Genomic DNA, 18,618 nt, shown 5'->3' with positions numbered 1-18,618 from the left:
AAAGAAAATTTCTCTAAATCTTTGGAAAAATCATGTTTTTATGGAAAAAAAAATGGGTTTTTTTTTTGAATGTATGAATGCGTGGATGCATGAATGCCACATATTCAAACATGGTAAAACAGACATGGTAATGCAAACATGATACACAAACATGGTAATTCAAACATAGTACACACAGGTTCAAAGGTCCAGCGTCACGAGCATGAGGTCAGAGAACCAAATAGGGATAGATCTAGTTAATCACCTGTACAACATGTTCTACTGATACGTCAGAGTCTACATTTTTCTTTCGGATATTACCGGCTTTCACGACTAAACTGATGAGCCAGAAATATTCTCAAGAAAAACTCGTCTGAGTGTGGTTCTCCGCATGACAACTATCCAAGTCTTCACCTGGATCGTTTCTGCACCACGTCCTAATAAGGCCAGGATGGGTTGGGGTTCTACGGTCTCTCAGCTTCTACAGTTCAATGCGGCAATAATGTCTTCGCTACGAAAGCATGCTAAACATATATTACCAACAAGGAACCTCCACTGAGCGGAAGGATTCTCAAGTGCGCCTGCACATGACTATACCCTCCACCTAATTTCTTATGTGTACTTAATCCGGGTTAGGATTTGTCCATAATGTATCACTTGTAACAGAACCACACAAGTAACAGAACCAAAGAATCACACATGTAACAAAAATTAAAATAAAAACAATAATTAGAAATAACCCTTCCTTTGGAAACAATAAAAAGATGGTCCCCAGTGAAGTCGCCATTTTTCTGTCGCGGGCGAAAAATCGTTTTGTTCCTCTTTTTTGTGGATGAGACACCTGATGCCTTCTTTGGGCTCGAGTGCTCATAAAAAATGATTTTTCTTTGTTTCGACCAAACTTTTTATTATTTCCAAAAGAGGAAAAGGAAAAAAGCTGCAATAACCTAAAAGTGGGGGGAGAGATCTTGGGTAAGAGGGTTGGTTATACGAAGGGAAGGTATTAGCACCCAACGTATCTATAGTACTCTATAGGTTTCTTTGCTTTGTTTTTCATTCCATTCTTGTTATGGTGGAGGTTCTGTTGTGAAATAGGTGGGACCTAAGGTGTTTGTTTGATTATGCTCGCAAAGATCATCGCAATCCTCTGCATACATATCCCTTAGAGGGAATCAGAGCATCTGTAGCTCAGGGTCTACGGGTGCTAAGGTTTGAATGGTTTTTTGTGTTTTGTTTTGTTTTGCTCGCCAAGGATCGACCTTGTGCCTACGTATTCTCAAAGGGATGTTGAGAAAGTCAGAGCAATCGTAGTTCCCACTTATGCTAGTGGAAGCAAAGGAAAATAGACAAATGTCGTCTAAATGCTAGATGTATCTAATCTATATCATCACATACATCTGTTTGTTTTTGTTGGAAAATCTTTTCATTGTAAGCCCGGGGCCATGCCACTTAGGGTGCTTAGAATGATAAAGATGTTTTTGTGTTTAACCAGCCTTGTGGCAAAAGTTTCAATGAAGTCAGCCTTGTGACAAAAACTTTGATTAATCAGCCAGCCTTGTGGCAAAAGTTTCAATGAAGTCAGCCTTGTGACAAAAACTTTGATTAATCATCCAGTACGGTGGTAAAACAGTTTGATTGATTAGCCAGCCTTGTGGCAAAAAGTTTGATTGATTGATTGATTGTTTGTGATGATATAAAAGAGATACTCCTAGCATAGAGATGAAAAATGTCTAATCTCCTAGGGTATTTGATTTGGATATTGGGGATGCTTATAAGAAGCCCGTGGGTCCTTGTACGAAGCCCAAGAGGAGGCTATCCGAGGGTCCTTGCATTGTAAGCCCAAGAGGAGGCTATGGGAGGGACAATCCAGGGTCCTTGCATTGTAAGCCCAAGAGGAGGCTATGGGAGGGTCACTCGTTTGTACAAAGCCCAAGGGGAGGCATGGTATAGTTGGTTTGAGCTCTTAGAGCGATTTCACCGGGAAACCATACTCTATGTCCTAACCTAAACTAGTGGAGATTCTTTGCACGAAGCCCAATAGGAGGCTATGGGGAACCTAGTGTTGTACTAAGTTGAATAAGCATATAACACAATCACAAGTATGAACAAGTACAAACAAACATGAACAAGTACATGAACAGTTATATATGACAGAGTGTGTGTATATAATGGAGTTTATGAAGGAAATATACCTGTAAGCATGCTCCATTTGTATATATAGGGGCTCGGGACTCATACTCGAGGAGAGGTCCACTTGAATTTATTCAAAGCTATGTAAACAGGTATTTACAAAGGGTCTTGGGACTTATACCTACATGGAGGCCCATGGTATTTTTGGGAAGATTTAAAGAAACCTTCATTTTTGGTTTGTTATTCAAAGTTAAAAATCAAACTGATCGAGATATGTACAAAAGGCGTACAATGAAATACCTAATTTCATGTACTGGAATGGGTATGTACGAAAGGGCTCGGGACTTATACCTACATGGAGGCCCATGGTATATTGAAAAGTTTTGTTTCTTTGGAGTTTTGTTGCTTTGAAAATGATTTGAAAATTGTTTGAAAATTGTTTATTTTGAAGAAGTTTTATTGTTTTGAAGAATGTTTTGAAAACTGTTTGAAAATTGTTTATTTTGAAGAAGTTTTATTGTTTTGAAGAATGTTTTGAAAACTGTAAGAAAAGAAATGAAATGGGACTTACACTCTCTAATATTCGAGAGGCCCCTGTTTTATTTTCATAAAACAGGGTGGATGGTTTTGAAAATGATTTGAATGTTTTTTGAAAGAACTGTTTGGAAGCAATTTGGAAAAAGTTTTCTGTTAAAAACTGTACAAAGAAAAACGGAAGGGACTTATACTCTCTAATATTCGAGAGGCCCCACTGTTTTGAAAAACAATGAGTTGCATGATTTGAAAGTGAATTGATTACTGTTGTGAAAACAGTTGATTGAGTTTTAGGCTTACCTCGAAGAATGAGAAAATTGGATTTCTGTGTTTGAGGTGTTACCGTGATCTTCAAGTGATGTGCTTTGAATAAATTAGGATTTCAACAGATGTTAAGCATCCTCACCAGCAGAAAAGAACGTCGAATAAGCTCACAGCTTTCAGCATTCCATGATCATCCAGTAATTGTTTATGGAATTCTACAGCAAATGGAAGACCAAACAAAACAGACAAATCCAAAAGACAACAGAGAAATAATCTCGAAGTCTTGGACGAAGTTAGAAAATTCAAGTAAAATGTGCAACAGTAACCAATTAGAAATTTAAATGATTAACTACACAAAAATTATATGAAAATATCAAATTCAAATAAAAATTAATTCTAAAAGAAGATATATTTTTTTGTGATTTTTTTTCATGAAAAGAGAAAATATTTAGAAACATAAACTTAAATATGCATCTAATATATTTTTTTGTTGTTTTAATAAGAATTAAAAAACATACTTATAAACACATGAAAATATTAAAAGAAAAATGTTTAATCTTAAAAAACATATTTTTTGTCATTTTTAATAAGGATTAGAAAATTAAACTAAATCCTATATTAAAATAAAAATACTAAGTCATTTTCTATGAAAGTATTTTAAATAAATTAAAGGAGAATTGAAAGAAATAGTGATGGGCCAGGGGTACTGAAACTCGGATGGGAGGTGTGCAGCCAAAACTGAAATAAAATAAAACACAATGGGCCGGACCGGGTCGGGTCAGTGTGACCCGGATCCGCCCTTGCTTATCACACAAGTGGATTGGGTTTGAGAACCCTAAGAATCAAAAGAAAAGAGGCAACGCCTCCTTCCTCTCCCTTTCTCGTTTTCACGCTCTTCTTCTGGAAAAAAAATACAAGCTCTTGGTTTCACTCTCCCATGAAACAACAACAACGGCACAGCTCTCTCACCGAACAGAAGAACAAATCCCGTCTCCTCCTTCGATTTCTCATTCAACTCACAATTCTCTTTCTCAGGATCACTCTCATCCTTGCGGTTCTCTCTCCCTCTCGTGATTCTTCTCCGACCAACAACAAGGAAGCTCATAGTTCACTCTTCTCACGGTGAACAATCAACGGTGGCAACCTCCGTCCCTCTCTCGCCGTGAACAGTATCAATGACAACAACTCTTTTTCGTTTCTACAAAGCCCATCAAGACTTAATCGTTTTTTGACAAAATAGAGGTATGATTCCTACTGATTTCTGTTTATCTTCATGTTGCTGGGTTTGTAACTCATCAAATTCGTTTTCTCACTTTTGTTTATGATACAGCAACAAAGGTTTTTATATTCTCTGTATTTTATTTTCAGTGAAGCACAAGAACAACAAACTTGCAGTAACAATTAACAGAAAAATTGATAGCGGGCGAGAAATTGAGTTACCTGCGGCGAGGAGGATTTCGCCGGTTTTAATTGCTAAGGTATGTTGTTTTTCTGAGCTTCTGGAATTGACTGTGATTGCTGCGTTTTGAACCTTTGAACATGTCGCTGCTACTGCTTTGAATTTGTGTTGAAAGTTGGTGTGAACCTGAACCGCTTCTTAATTGTTTTGATGATGAACTTGTTGTTACAGCTGCTGAATTTTGTTTAGTTATTGTTGTTGCTGAGCAATTCTGTGTTTCTGAACTATTGCCAATTTTTTGTGTCGGTGTTGTACAGAACCGTGGCTTGTTGTTGAATTTTTTGGATTGAATGGTTACCGTTACAACCTCAAATTCGTTGCAAATCGTTTTTTTTTTATGTGAATTTGATTTAATGAAGAACAAGCTTTGAATTATCGTTTGAAACAACTTTGAATTGTTGTTACTAACAACTTTTTTTATTTTTGAATTGTTGTAGGCTCTTTGATGAAGGTGATGCCTCAACACCTCTTTGGATTGTTTCAAGACTTGAAGATGGAATTCAAGTTGGAATTCTCCACCAAGGTATGAACAACTTCTTCACTCCTTTTCAAACTATGGGACTAAGAAACTTGAAAATTATGAGAGAAGTGAGAAAGCAAATAGTTAAGGTTGCTTTGGTGTGTTTTGCAATGAAGTGAGACCTTCTATTTATAGGAAAAGCTTAGGATGTGTAAGGAATTAAGAAACTTGATTGGGAGGTTATGGTCATCTCAAGAATGAGAATAAGAATAAAAATATTCTTCATGATTGCAAGGATAAGAATATATTCCTTATGTCATTATCCAAAGATATTTCTTATGATATGAATCATGCAAGTGGAAAAAATCTCTCTTTGATCCCTCTTTTTTTTGTCTTGAATCATTTTGGGCTTTTGAATATTTTATTGAACTTTTTGCTAATCTCACCCTTCTTGTTTCTTTTTCCATGTGACATGAGCATTCTTGATGAAAGCATGAAGAAATCTTGAACTTGAAGAATGAAGACTTTGAAGATTGAAGAATTCAAGAATGTCTTTGAAGTTTTATTTTTCTTTTCCTTGTAATTCCAACTTTGTATGAATGAAACTTTGTAATTCTTGAATTTTAAATAAAGTCCCTTCATTTGTAATTCATTTGTTCCATGTAAAAAAAAAATATCATTTGTGAATGCTTGAATTTCTTGTTAGAACTTGAATGAAGTTACTATTCTTGAATGATCTTGAATTGAATTTGAATTCCTTTTGAATGTTGAAAATTTGAATGAACCCTTTTTTGAAAGGAATTGGTAGAATATCCTTGAAGTAGTGAACTTTTGAATTTCAAGTCTTGAAACATATTATTGCATCATGAATTTGAAATGATTTTGAACTAAAATTCTTGAATCCATGATCTTGAATCATTTTTGAAATAATTTTCCAACAATGGACATTTTCTTTGCAACTTTGATGAAATTCCCATGAATGATCAAATAATTCATATGATTCAAATCTTCACCATGAGTCAAAAAAAAACCATGAAATAAATTCCAAGCAAGTCTCTTAAATCAACCAATTGGCAATGGCGCATAAAAAGTGGAAAACCGCCATGAACACGAAATTATCTTGCAAAGAATGAGTGAATGAATGAACAATCCTAATTTGGTCGATTCAAAGCTTTTGAGCTTGTTGAAATGGATTTTTAAGGACCAGATGTTGATGGATGACTGTGGATCTTGAATTGAGATGTAATTTCCATTGGATATTGTCATAGGGATTATTTGAAGATGATTGAAACCTTTGATTGACTTCCTGGGGATTCTTAGGGTTTCCCAAATGTGATCCCTGATTTTAGCCCCTGATAGTTCAAAACCCTGATCTGAGGATTTGTCTGATCAATCTTTGTGTAGGAGATGTTATGAGCCAATGGATTAGGCCAAAATGATGCACTTGGGGTCTTAAGGTCATGTCCCAAGTCATTAGGTCAAATCCTGAGCAAAAGTCAGGAGTATACTGTCTTCAGTCAAAACCCTAATCTGGTTGGTTCAGAGCCTTTGAGCTTGTTGAAATGAATCTCTGAGGACCAAATGTTGATTGTTGATGAAGATGATTCATTTGAGATGAAGGGAGAACAAAACCCTAGTTGATTGTTACTTGTACTGATGAGTGGTTTCTTGATTAAACCCTGCTGAGTCACAAGTAGCAAACACAAGCTATGCAATTTGTTAGAGATGCAAATGATGCATATGCAAATGATATGAGGTGGTATCTTAGGTCAAAAATTGGGGTATGACACTACGTACCTCCTTAGGGAGGATCAGAGTCTACGTAGTTCGGGCACAGGGTTGTACGCCTTAGAATTGAATTGAATGTATTTGAATTTGTTTTTGAAATGCGAAGTTCGAAGGTATTTTGAATTACCTTATCGTAGTTTGAACATCGCAGAATTGAAGAGATGAAAATCTGTGATTTGTGATTTGATGTATTTTAAGTGTTTTGGGCGTACAACCCTGATTTAATATGGCACTATTAACCGCAACGATCAATAGATTCGATCGCCATAGTTAACAGATTAGTAAAGGATTGCTGGCAATTCTAATCGATTGATTCGATTATCACTTTTAGCAAATTGATGTATTTTAATTATTAATTTATTAATTTATCGTTACCCCTCATAACCGATAGTTTCGATTACAAATAATAACGAATTGATAAGGGGAAATATGCTAATCATCATAACCAATAGGATGGTTAAAACCATTTAGCAAAATAATGTGTATTTTAATTTATAGGATTTGATTAATTAGATTAATCGATTATTAACCATCGCGACCAATAAATTTAGTCGAAACGAATAATAATTTAAATCCTAATATTTGGCCAAGGGCCAATGGGATTGAGCGAACCCTAATGCATTAATAAGGGTTCCTAGGTTTTTTTGTAATTTATAATATTAATTAGAATTAATTAAATAAATTAAGTCGAATTAATCGGGAAAACAATCGAGAGAATAATCCTAACTAATTATATCCTAATTATATATCTAACTCTAATTAAAATAGATTAATTAAATTATACACAAACGATTATTATTTAAAATCTATGAACAAATAAACAAATAAAAATTATAAAGAAAACCTGGCTTGGATCTTGTATTATTAGTCTTGAGGGTGCATGATAAACCTCCATCCTTGCATGTGTTAGATATGAATTATTGGAGATCTATTGGTGAGAGAGCGAGGGTGTATGGTAGGCGCTTGCGGATGAAATACGCTAGATCCGGTGGCAGCTCATGACATATATTTCAATAAAAATTAAAGCGTTGAGGGTAGGGTTCGAACCCAGGCCCTCACGCTTATCACTAGAACACCCTTACCAATCAGGCTGCGTGTTTTAATTGTTAATATACTCATCGCGAATAAATAAATAGGCAAATAAGTAATTCAATTGGGAATTCAAAATCGAGTCAAAGTGGGACCCAGGGCTGTTAACGTGAGCCAATCGCATGAGGGAAGAGTATGCAGCGCATTGACCAACGAACCATAGCCCTCCACACGTAGTCAAAGTGTCAACGACAGTGTTCATCATCTTCATAAATCTCCAGCCCAGAATTTGCTACGGTTTAACCTTGAATTTGCTACGAGTTCTTCATGCCTTTTTCGTAGCTAATCCTGCAAGAAATCAAAACCTACAAAAACGCATGAAAGCGAACGCAAGTAATGTCCAGATCAACCAAACGTGGCCTTACGAACACGATGGACCAATTATTTCGCTCTGAACTGGTCGGAGCCGTGAACACGAAGGATGAGATCCTTCTTGCCCTAACAATGGTGAACCGTCACCTGGGCATCCAAGCTCGCGAAGAAGAGTTCAAACCGGTTCCAAATAACACATAGAGCATGTATGAATGCACAAAATCAATTTAAATGACAATATTTAAGAGTTTCAAATTCAAGAATAGTGCAAATCGTGAATTGATAACATGATGCCTTCTCACGTGTTCTGAGTCTGAGTAAGGGTAGGTACGAACTCCTGGGATCTTCAGGAAGATAGTTTAATGTCTGGGAGCGATTGCATTTGGCTGATCCGGAAGTTTTAGGTTGCCCTAGTTTCTTATTATTTTTGATGACGTGAAACCCTTGCCCCTCTCCAAGAATTCGTCCCCCCTTTTGCCAAATAGGTTTCTCTTTATATATGGGATCCATTAGGGTTTAAAGTTTGGGAAAACAATCAATCCATTAATCGCATAGAATTTTGAAAGAAAGATTTTGTATAAAATCTTTCTAAATTAGAACACCATGCTATTTTATGCACATTTTCCATTCAATCTTGACCATTGGATTGATTAAATATTTGGAATATAAGTCATAAAAATTTATCTCATTTGAATGTGATTTTATTTAGATTTAAATTGATTTTAAATGGATAAAATCAAAAATATAAATAAAATAAAAATCATGAAATAAACTTCATATGATAAATGGGCCTATCTTGAGGTTGGGATCACGTGGGGAATTGAAATTTATAGGCCCATTGGTCAAACTTGCTCACTTTGCATCTTATGTATTTCCTCAAAATGGCCTAACTTGTATAACCTGTATCTTGCTCAATTTTTGACATATGAAAGTGTTCTTGGACTCTTTAGAACGCCAAAAGAGTCCTCTAAACACTCTCTTTGGTTTCATCTCTCTTTAAGTTTCCAAGCTTAAGTTATGAACTTTGACCTAAAAGATGTTTTAGTTGACTTTTTCCTATAAAAACCCTAATTTGAACCTTTGCATTTGTTCATTTCTGAGTTTTTATTGATGGATCATGATCAACCTTTGATCAAATGATGGATTTAAACTCACATACTTGATGTTGACCAAAAATCTTGAAGTTTGACTGTATTTTGACTATATATGACTTTTTAGGTCAACATAGTCGATTATTGATCGTCTGAGCATTTGAATGGGAAATCCATGGAATAGAAGCTTGACTTTTGACATGGAAGTGCCTTGAGACATATGAGGGACCTTGAGATCCACTTGAGGCCTTGAATATTCATAATCCTTTGATAAAACGAAAACCCTAGTTTAGGAGGCTCTCGATTAGGAGAATGTTGACTGAATAAACCTTTGAGCCTTGAACCCTTGAAGATGAATAAAGGAGGGCAAATTTTGGGGTATGACAGCTGCCCCTGTTCAATCTTCTTAAACCTGGAGAATCAGATAGGCACGTCTGCCTATCATGATCTAAAGGTAGAAGATGATTGAACACTGAGAATGCCCTGAAATTTGCACTTGTTGGGAAGAAATTCTATGGGAGATGGGCTTACAGATGCCACCCAAGGTGAATACCATTTTTTAGAGTGTGAAGCAAACGCTTTTTCTTGAAGGAGCTACGCATTTAGATCGTAGTGTGGCCTGAAAAGGCTACCTTGATTTTATGCAATGTTATGATGCATGCGATGCCTGATGCAGTGAGCTTCTCAAAATAAATGAGAGCCATGTATGTATATGCATAATGTATGAATGAGGTATGTTAATTGAATGATGCATGACTATTAGCTATGTTAGTAATTCTGAAAAGAAAGATAAAACCTTTGTTTGTTGTTGAAGTTTTCTTTGGAGAAGATCACTGCCGAGGGACTAACGTGATAAACCCAATTGAAGTATCGTTTGAAAAAACTTTATGCTCGAGTGTGAGAGAAAAGAACCGTCCTGCTAAAGCCTGAGTCTTACATAGCGAGGATTTGTAAGAGGGATCACTTGTTATGATTCTAACAAGCTCGCCTGCACCAATAGGGTCATTTGCGAGGGTTATCGCAAACTCACCTGCACCATTAGGATCATTTGCGAGGGTTATCGCAAACTCACCTGCACCAATAGGGTCATTTGCGAGGGTTATCGCAAACTCACCTGCACCATTAGGATCATTTGCGAGGGTTATCACAAACTGACCTGCACCATTAGGATCATTTGCGAGGGTTATCGCAAACTTACTTGCACCATTAGGATCATTTGCGAGGGTTATCGCAAACTCACCTACACCATTTAGATCACTTGCCCTAGTTCGGATGGGCTCACCTGCACCAAAGGAATTGCCTGCCATGTTTCTGACAAGCGTACCTGCATGAAAGAGATTCACCTGTTTTTAGACTCACGACTCGAGGGTCGGAGACTGGGCTGTTGTCACAGTCAGACGGGAACTGACTACCAGACGGGAACTGGATTTTGATGTAACAGTCAGACGGGAACTGACTACCAGACGGGAACTGGATTTTGATGTAACAGTCAGACGGGAACTGACTACCAGACAGGAACTGGATTTTGATGTAACAGTCAGACGGGAACTGACTACCAGACAGGAACTGGATTTTGATGTAACAGTCAGACGGGAACTGACTACCAGACAGGAACTGGATTTTGATGTAACAGTCAGACGGGAACTGACTACCAGACAGGAACTGGATCTTGATGTAACAGTCAGACGGGATCTGACTTTGAAAATGATTTGGATGGCCAATAAAAATTGGGTTTTTTTGTGATATGTGAATGCATTAGATGATATGCATATGCTAGTGCGTATGTATGTATGCTGATGCGTGAAATGAACAGCAAGGTTGCTATCATCGGTGAGGTTACCGGAAAACATCAATCAGGTGATTGGAAAATAAATCTCAGTAAGGTTACTCGCATCGGTAAGGTTACCGGAAAACAGGTGGACAATGTAGCTTAACACCAGAGTTTTGAATTGGATGTTTGGATGTATGGGATAATGCTTATGCTTATGCATATGTTGATTGATGTAATGTGTGGAATGAAGCAATGTCTTCTATAAGACTACCTGAAAAGGTTTTCCGAGATGGATATGAATATTTGTCTTAAAGAAGACTATCTGAAAAGGTTCTTAGCAAAGAATGAGGAATGTCTTTAAAAAGACCACCCAAAAAGGTTCGTAGAATGTCTTAAAGAAGACTGAAAAGGATGCCAAATCGTTTTGAAAAAGACTACCTGAAAAGGTACTTAGAACAAGAATGTCTCGAAGAGGACTACCTTAAAAGGTACTTAGAGAAAGAATGCCTTGAAGGAGACTACCTCAAAAGGAACTTAGAAAAAGGAATGTCTTGAAGAAGATTACCTGAAAAGGTACATAGAAAAAGAATGCCTTGAAGAAGACTACCTCAAAAGGTACTTAGAAAAGGAATGGCTTGAAGAAGACTAACTGAAAAGGTACTTAGGACAAGAATGTCTCAAAGAAGACTACCTGAAAAGGTACTTAGAAAAAGAAATGTCTTGAAGAAGACTACCTGAAAAGGTCCTTGGAAATGACTATAATCGTCTTAAATAAGACTGCTTGAAGAGGTTCCTAGAAAGGATGATGAACGCCTTAGAAAAGACTACTTGAAAAGGTTCCTAGAAAGGATCGTAGGATTTGTCTTAAAGAAGACTGCGTAAAAAGGTGTGGTGTAATGTATTAGCCAATGTATGTAATGCATGATTTGTATGTATTTGCATGATGCCCCAATGGTAGGTTGTTGATAACCAAGCGTATATAGCTCGCCGAGGTTGGATGCTAGCGCGATACCTATATATTTTTTTTAACTTTGTAGTTAGGAGAAAGATTGATACGAGGTTGTAAAGCATGAAGATGCCTTTTCCTTTTGTTGCGCGTCTTATGGATTTGATATCCATTGCCCCAATATTTTCGCGGGAAAAGATGCTTATGAGGGAAGTGCCCCGGGAAACAACCTTGTCATATGCTTTGATGTTTAAATTGAAGGGTATGCCTTTGATCTCCAGGATATGGAGGGTTATCCATGGTTTTCTATCCGTTTTGAATTTATCCCATGCTTGACATGCCCCTGATTGAGATTGCTTCGAGATGTGACCCAAGTCAATTGAACCTTAGGAAGAATGCCCCTAGTTAATAGGATGTTTGATTGTATGCCCCTGTTTAGGAAAACCCTCTGGACGTGGTTTCCCCATTCAAGAGTCTTTATCAGAAATGATCGCCTTTGTGCTAAGTGTATATTCGTGGATGGCGTTGTACCCTTTGAGAAATAACTTTAATGTGATGCAAATGCAAGTTTTGAAATCGAAGGAGTGGATGATTAGAAATGAATGCTTGAAGAAGCGTAGTGATTAGCAATAGTTTTAACAAACTTTAGGAGTCAGTATAACCAATCCTGCTTGATATGCTTTCGTAGTTGACCTTGCCTCAATTAGGACTTTTGAATGTTGTAACTTGGCCTGGTTCATGTTCTATGAAACAATGGATATGAGGCTCAAAAATTTATTTGTCCCACCCCTTTCTCCTTGATGTTCTCCAGATCCTAAAAATTCGCTTAATCCAATGAATGTGCTTTGTTTGCAAGAGAATCGTTTCAATTTCGATGTTGAGCAGAAGCCTTAGTAGAGATCCTTGCATTGATGAAAAAATGTTGTAAAGATCCAAGTATAGATGAGAAGCTTCGATGATTTAGCAGTCACAAGTATATCCTTTGTGTTTGCCTTTGTTTTGTCTTTATCCCTTATTTTTGCATGAATCAATTCCTTTGGATTTGATTCATCGGGATGCCCTAATTTTTGCCTAAGTCATTTTGTTTTCTTTCATGAAATTTTCCATTTTGACTTAGCGGGCGTTTTTCTTTTAAAAGCTCCTTTTAAGATTTGATCCTTGGATATTGAATGTTGTGATTGCCATGTCGATTTTGATTTGTAAGATTCACCTTTGACACTTCCTCGATCTTGAATGATGTAATGAGGAATGAGATGTTGTGAATGTTATCTCCATTTCTTCCTCAATCTCGGATGAACGCAAGGAAGAAGATATGCTTGAACCTTTGCTTGAATCCTTGCTTGGATTAACTGATTCTCTTGACAACCAAAGTACGCCATTGAATTAATTGAACTCTACCCTGCCCCTGGTTAAAATCAAGGTTTATTTGAAAAGTATAAGCAAACTCCAACTCCTGGCTCGAGGGGGTGACGAGGGATTAACATCATTATACCTCCACTGTTTAGGGATTTGAAACAATGCATGTACATCGTCGGTTCGGTCTTACCTTGAAAGCATATATTTAGCTGGACTTAGTTATTTGTGTTCGTCATTCTCCCTCAAGTTTGTTAATAATTGGAAGTTGAAATTGAAATAGAATAGAAGGGTGCGAGTGGAAAGTCGTAGTAGAGAGCGAATGAAGCGAATGGATTGATTTCAAAACATGCATGATTTTTTTTATTGAATTACTATTCGAAAGATACAACGTTTTACATCAGATAATACTTTTGTGATCGTAGAGGTTACAACTTGAAATGATAAAACTATTGATCCTAGGGGCAATCTCCTTTGTGGGTTTGTTGACCTTGTTTCACTCCTTAGTTCGCGGACTCGTAGAAGTGAAGGGTAATCTGGAATTCTCCTTGGGCACGTCAAACCTGTCGGGAGTGAATTGTTAGCGGTGGGTTTTCGTCGTTTCGGAACTTCATGAGTTTCCTTAGACTAAACCTCTTTTGCTTTTCCATCGGATAGTATCACACCATTTGCAACCTTCAGCGCTTGTAAGAAAATCTATGACCCTTTTGCCCCTTGGCGTGGGGTTAACACATGTTGATTTCCCTCCATCGTAGCTATGCATCTTCGTTCAGGGTGTTGCCCTAGTTGGACTAATCCTTGCTCGACGATAGCCTTTGTTGTATTTATAATCTTGTTTGGGAAAAGGCATGAACACGTGGTTGGCGTGGTGGAAGACATCCTCTTTTTGTAGTAAGGCCGAGATCGTTCTCAATAATTTATCTTCCTTTCTCCATAGGTGATGATCCTCTTATTTCTTTGTGAGCTTCGGGAAACCGGCTAGCACGGTAAGTATGGATGCGGGCGAAGGTAGAAATGCAAATGTGAATGTAAATGCATGAATGCATGAAAATGCGAATGCATGTGTATGCAAAAGACTCCTTTATTATTTGTATATTATGACTCCTTGTATGTAATGCAATGCGGACGTGCGATAGATATAATCCTAAGGATAGCCTATGCGGGTTTAGGGATGACATTAGACTCTAATGAAACATTTGCGAGCTAGATATTATGACACGTTAATGGGAATAGATTAGGAAGTGCGTGGGAAGTAGCAGCTGATGACCGTTCAAGACGGTCACCAAGTCTCATGACCTTCGAGAGGTCGTTCGACGTGTGCTTACGAAACTGTCCCTCGTGGGAAGGTTCTCTATGTGGAACGCATCCTATCTAAGGACGATATCGAGTGAAGAGAAATCCCTACAGGCTAGGGATGAAAGATGTATAAACGGAAATCCAAACCCTACAAGTTAGGGGTATACGGGAATAAGCACGGGATGACCGTTCTAGACAGTCACTAGATCTCATGGCCATCGAGAGTCCAATAGACATGCGTTAGTGAAGATGTCCTTCGTGGGAAGGACACGTGGTTGTAAAAATACAAAGATGTAAAAGGAAAATCCCTACGGGCTAGGGAGTGCGTAGGAGTAAGCATGGGGTGATCGTTGGAGACAGTCACTAGATCTCATGGCCATCGAGAGGCCAATCGACGTATGCTAACAAAGGTGTCCTTCGTACAAAGGACACGATTTTAAGAATAGGATCCCTATAGGCTAGGGAATACGTAGGGGTACCTGCAAAATTGAAACGCATAGATACTCGAAGCATATAAATTGCAAGCATATAGTAAGCACAAAAGCACGAAAGTCCTAAGTTCATAGGTTCGACGTAGGGGGCTCTAGGGAGCCAACCTTTTTATAGGGGGGTTCTAGAAGGTCTCATGGGGTCGTTCGTAGCCTCCGAGACTTTTGTCTCTTCGGATTTTAGAACAACTCATTTTATCCATGAGGTTCGAGTTTTTGGGGTAGGTTCTCGGAGAGATCAGCCAAGTATCCAGTCCTGCCCTCAACAAAGTCAAGCCTCGTTTTGGACATTTCCGAATACTCAACCCACTCCGAGTGGAGTTATCAATGAGACTCGTAGGCGATTCATACTCCCCTATTGATCTCAAAGTTAACTCCCACACTTAGGGTTTAACACAACATAGAAACTACCAGCAATACATATAATATATAATCAAACATTTTAAGGCAGATAAATAAACATTTAATAAAAAAAAACAAAAACAAAAACAAATAAATAATTTAAAATTTATTAAAAAAATGAACCTCCCCCAAACCCTAAAAATGGCAAGTTTGCCAACCCTAAAATGCGCCCAAACCTAAACCCTGCCAAAACCTATAGGAGCATAGTAATTCACCATTATAGTGTCCCCAGCAGAGTCGCCAGCTGTAGCAACCTGCCTAAAAATTATAACTTAGAGAGTCGCCACCTATTCTACCAAGGCGAATAGGAAACCTATGCAATTAAGAGATTTAGGGTAAGATACTATATTCGGGTTAAGGGAAGGTATTAGGCACCCAAAACCCTTTCCTAAAGGTTAACATGCAAAGATTAGGGTTATGGCAAAAAATAAAGAAAGGTGGCAGAAAGTTAATAGGGTTAAAGCTTTATTATGGACATGATTAAGATTTGGAGGAGGGGGACTCGCCTTGTTGCCAAGTGCCTACGTACCTCCTTTGGGAGGATCAGAGTCTACGTAGTTCGGGCACAGGGTTGTACGCCTTAGAATTGAATTGAATGTATTTGAATTTGTTTTTGAAATGCGAAGTTCGAAGGTATTTTGAATTACCTTATCGTAGTTTGAACATCGCAGAATTGAAGAGATGAAAATCCGTGGTTTGTGATTTGATGTATTTTAAGTGTTTTGGGCGTACAACCCTGATTTAATATGGCACTATTAACCGCAACGATCAATAGATTCGATCGCCATAGTTAACAGATTAGTAAAGGATTGCTGGCAATTCTAATCGATTGATTCGATTATCACTTTTAGCAAATTGATGTATTTTAATTATTAATTTATTAATTTATCGTTACCCCTCATAACCGATAGTTTCGATTACAAATAATAACGAATTGATAAGGGGAAATATGCTAATCATCATAACCAATAGGATGGTTAAAACCATTTAGCAAAATAATGTGTATTTTAATTTATAGGATTTGATTAATTAGATTAATCGATTATTAACCATCGCGACCAATAAATTTAGTCGAAACGAATAATAATTTAAATCCTAATATTTGGCCAAGGGCCAATGGGATTGAGCGAACCCTAATGCATTAATAAGGGTTCCTAGGTTTTTTTGTAATTTATAATATTAATTAGAATTAATTAAATAAATTAAGTCGAATTAATCGGGAAAACAATCGAGAGAATAATCCTAACTAATTATATCCTAATTATATATCTAACTCTAATTAAAATAGATTAATTAAATTATACACAAACGATTATTATTTAAAATCTATGAACAAATAAACAAATAAAAATTATAAAGAAAACCTGGCTTGGATCTTGTATTATTAGTCTTGAGGGTGCATGATAAACCTCCATCCTTGCATGCGTTAGATATGAATTATTGGAGATCTATTGGTGAGAGAGCGAGGGTGTATGGTAGGCGCTTGCGGATGAAATACGCTGGATCCGGTGGCAGCTCATGACATATATTTCAATAAAAATTAAAGCGTTGAGGGTAGGGTTCGAACCCAGGCCCTCACGCTTATCACTAGAACACCCTTACCAATCAGGCTGCGTGTTTTAATTGTTAATATACTCATCGCGAATAAATAAATAGGCAAATAAGTAATTCAATTGGGAATTCAAAATCGAGTCAAAGTGGGACCCAGGGCTGTTAACGTGAGCCAATCGCATGAGGGAAGAGTATGCAGCGCATTGACCAACGAACCATAGCCCTCCACACGTAGTCAAAGTGTCAACGACACTGTTCATCATCTTCATAAATCTCCAGCCCAGAATTTGCTACGGTTTAACCTTGAATTTGCTACGAGTTCTTCATGCCTTTTTCGTAGCTAATCCTGCAACAAATCAAAACCTACAAAAACGCATGAAAGCGAACGCAAGTAATGTCCAGATCAACCAAACGTGGCCTTACGAACACGATGGACCAATTATTTCGCTCTGAACTGGTCGGAGCCGTGAACACGAAGGATGAGATCCTTCTTGCCCTAACAATGGTGAACCGTCACCTGGGCATCCAAGCTCGCGAAGAAGAGTTCAAACCGGTTCCAAATAACACATAGAGCATGTATGAATGCACAAAATCAATTTAAATGACAATATTTAAGAGTTTCAAATTCAAGAATAGTGCAAACCGTGAATTGATAACATGATGCCTTCTCACGTGTTCTGAGTCTGAGTAAGGGTAGGTACGAACTCCTGGGATCTTCAGGAAGATAGTTTAATGTCTGGGAGCGATTGCATCTGGCTGATCCGGAAGTTTTAGGTTGCCCTAGTTTCTTATTATTTTTGGTGACGTGAAACCCTTGCCCCTCTCCAAGAATTCGTCCCCCCTTTTGCCAAATAGGTTTCTCTTTATATATGGGATCCATTAGGGTTTAAAGTTTGGGAAAACAATCAATCCATTAATCGCATAGAATTTTGAAAGAAAGATTTTGTATAAAATCTTTCTAAATTAGAACACCATGCTATTTTATGCACATTTTCCATTCAATCTTGACCATTGGATTGATTAAATATTTGGAATATAAGTCATAAAAATTTATCTCATTTGAATGTGATTTTATTTAGATTTAAATTGATTTTAAATGGATAAAATCAAAAATATAAATAAAATAAAAATCATGAAATAAACTTCATATGATAAATGGGCCTATCTTGAGGTTGGGATCACGTGGGGAATTAAAATTTATAGGCCCATTGGTCAAACTTGCTCACTTTGCATCTTATGTATTTCCTCAAAATGGCCTAACTTGTATAACCTGTATCTTGCTCAATTTTTGACATATGAAAGTGTTCTTGGACTCTTTAGAACGCCAAAAGAGTCCTCTAAACACTCTCTTTGGTTTCATCTCTCTTTAAGTTTCCAAGCTTAAGTTATGAACTTTGACCTAAAAGATGTTTTAGTTGACTTTTTCCTATAAAAACCTTAATTTGAACCTTTGCATTTGTTCATTTCTGAGTTTTTATTGATGGATCATGATCAACCTTTGATCAAATGATGGATTTAAACTCACATACTTGATATTGACCAAAAATCTTGAAGTTTGACTGTATTTTGACTATATATGACTTTTTAGGTCAACATAGTCGATTATTGATCGTCTGAGCATTTGAATGGGAAATCCATGGAATAGAAGCTTGACTTTTGACATGGAAGTGCCTTGAGACATATGAGGGACCTTGAGATCCACTTG

This window comes from Vicia villosa, linkage group LG6 (assembly GCF_029867415.1).
Source record: "Vicia villosa cultivar HV-30 ecotype Madison, WI linkage group LG6, Vvil1.0, whole genome shotgun sequence".
Taxonomy (NCBI): domain Eukaryota; kingdom Viridiplantae; phylum Streptophyta; class Magnoliopsida; order Fabales; family Fabaceae; genus Vicia; species Vicia villosa.
This window is presented reverse-complemented; position numbering follows the sequence as displayed.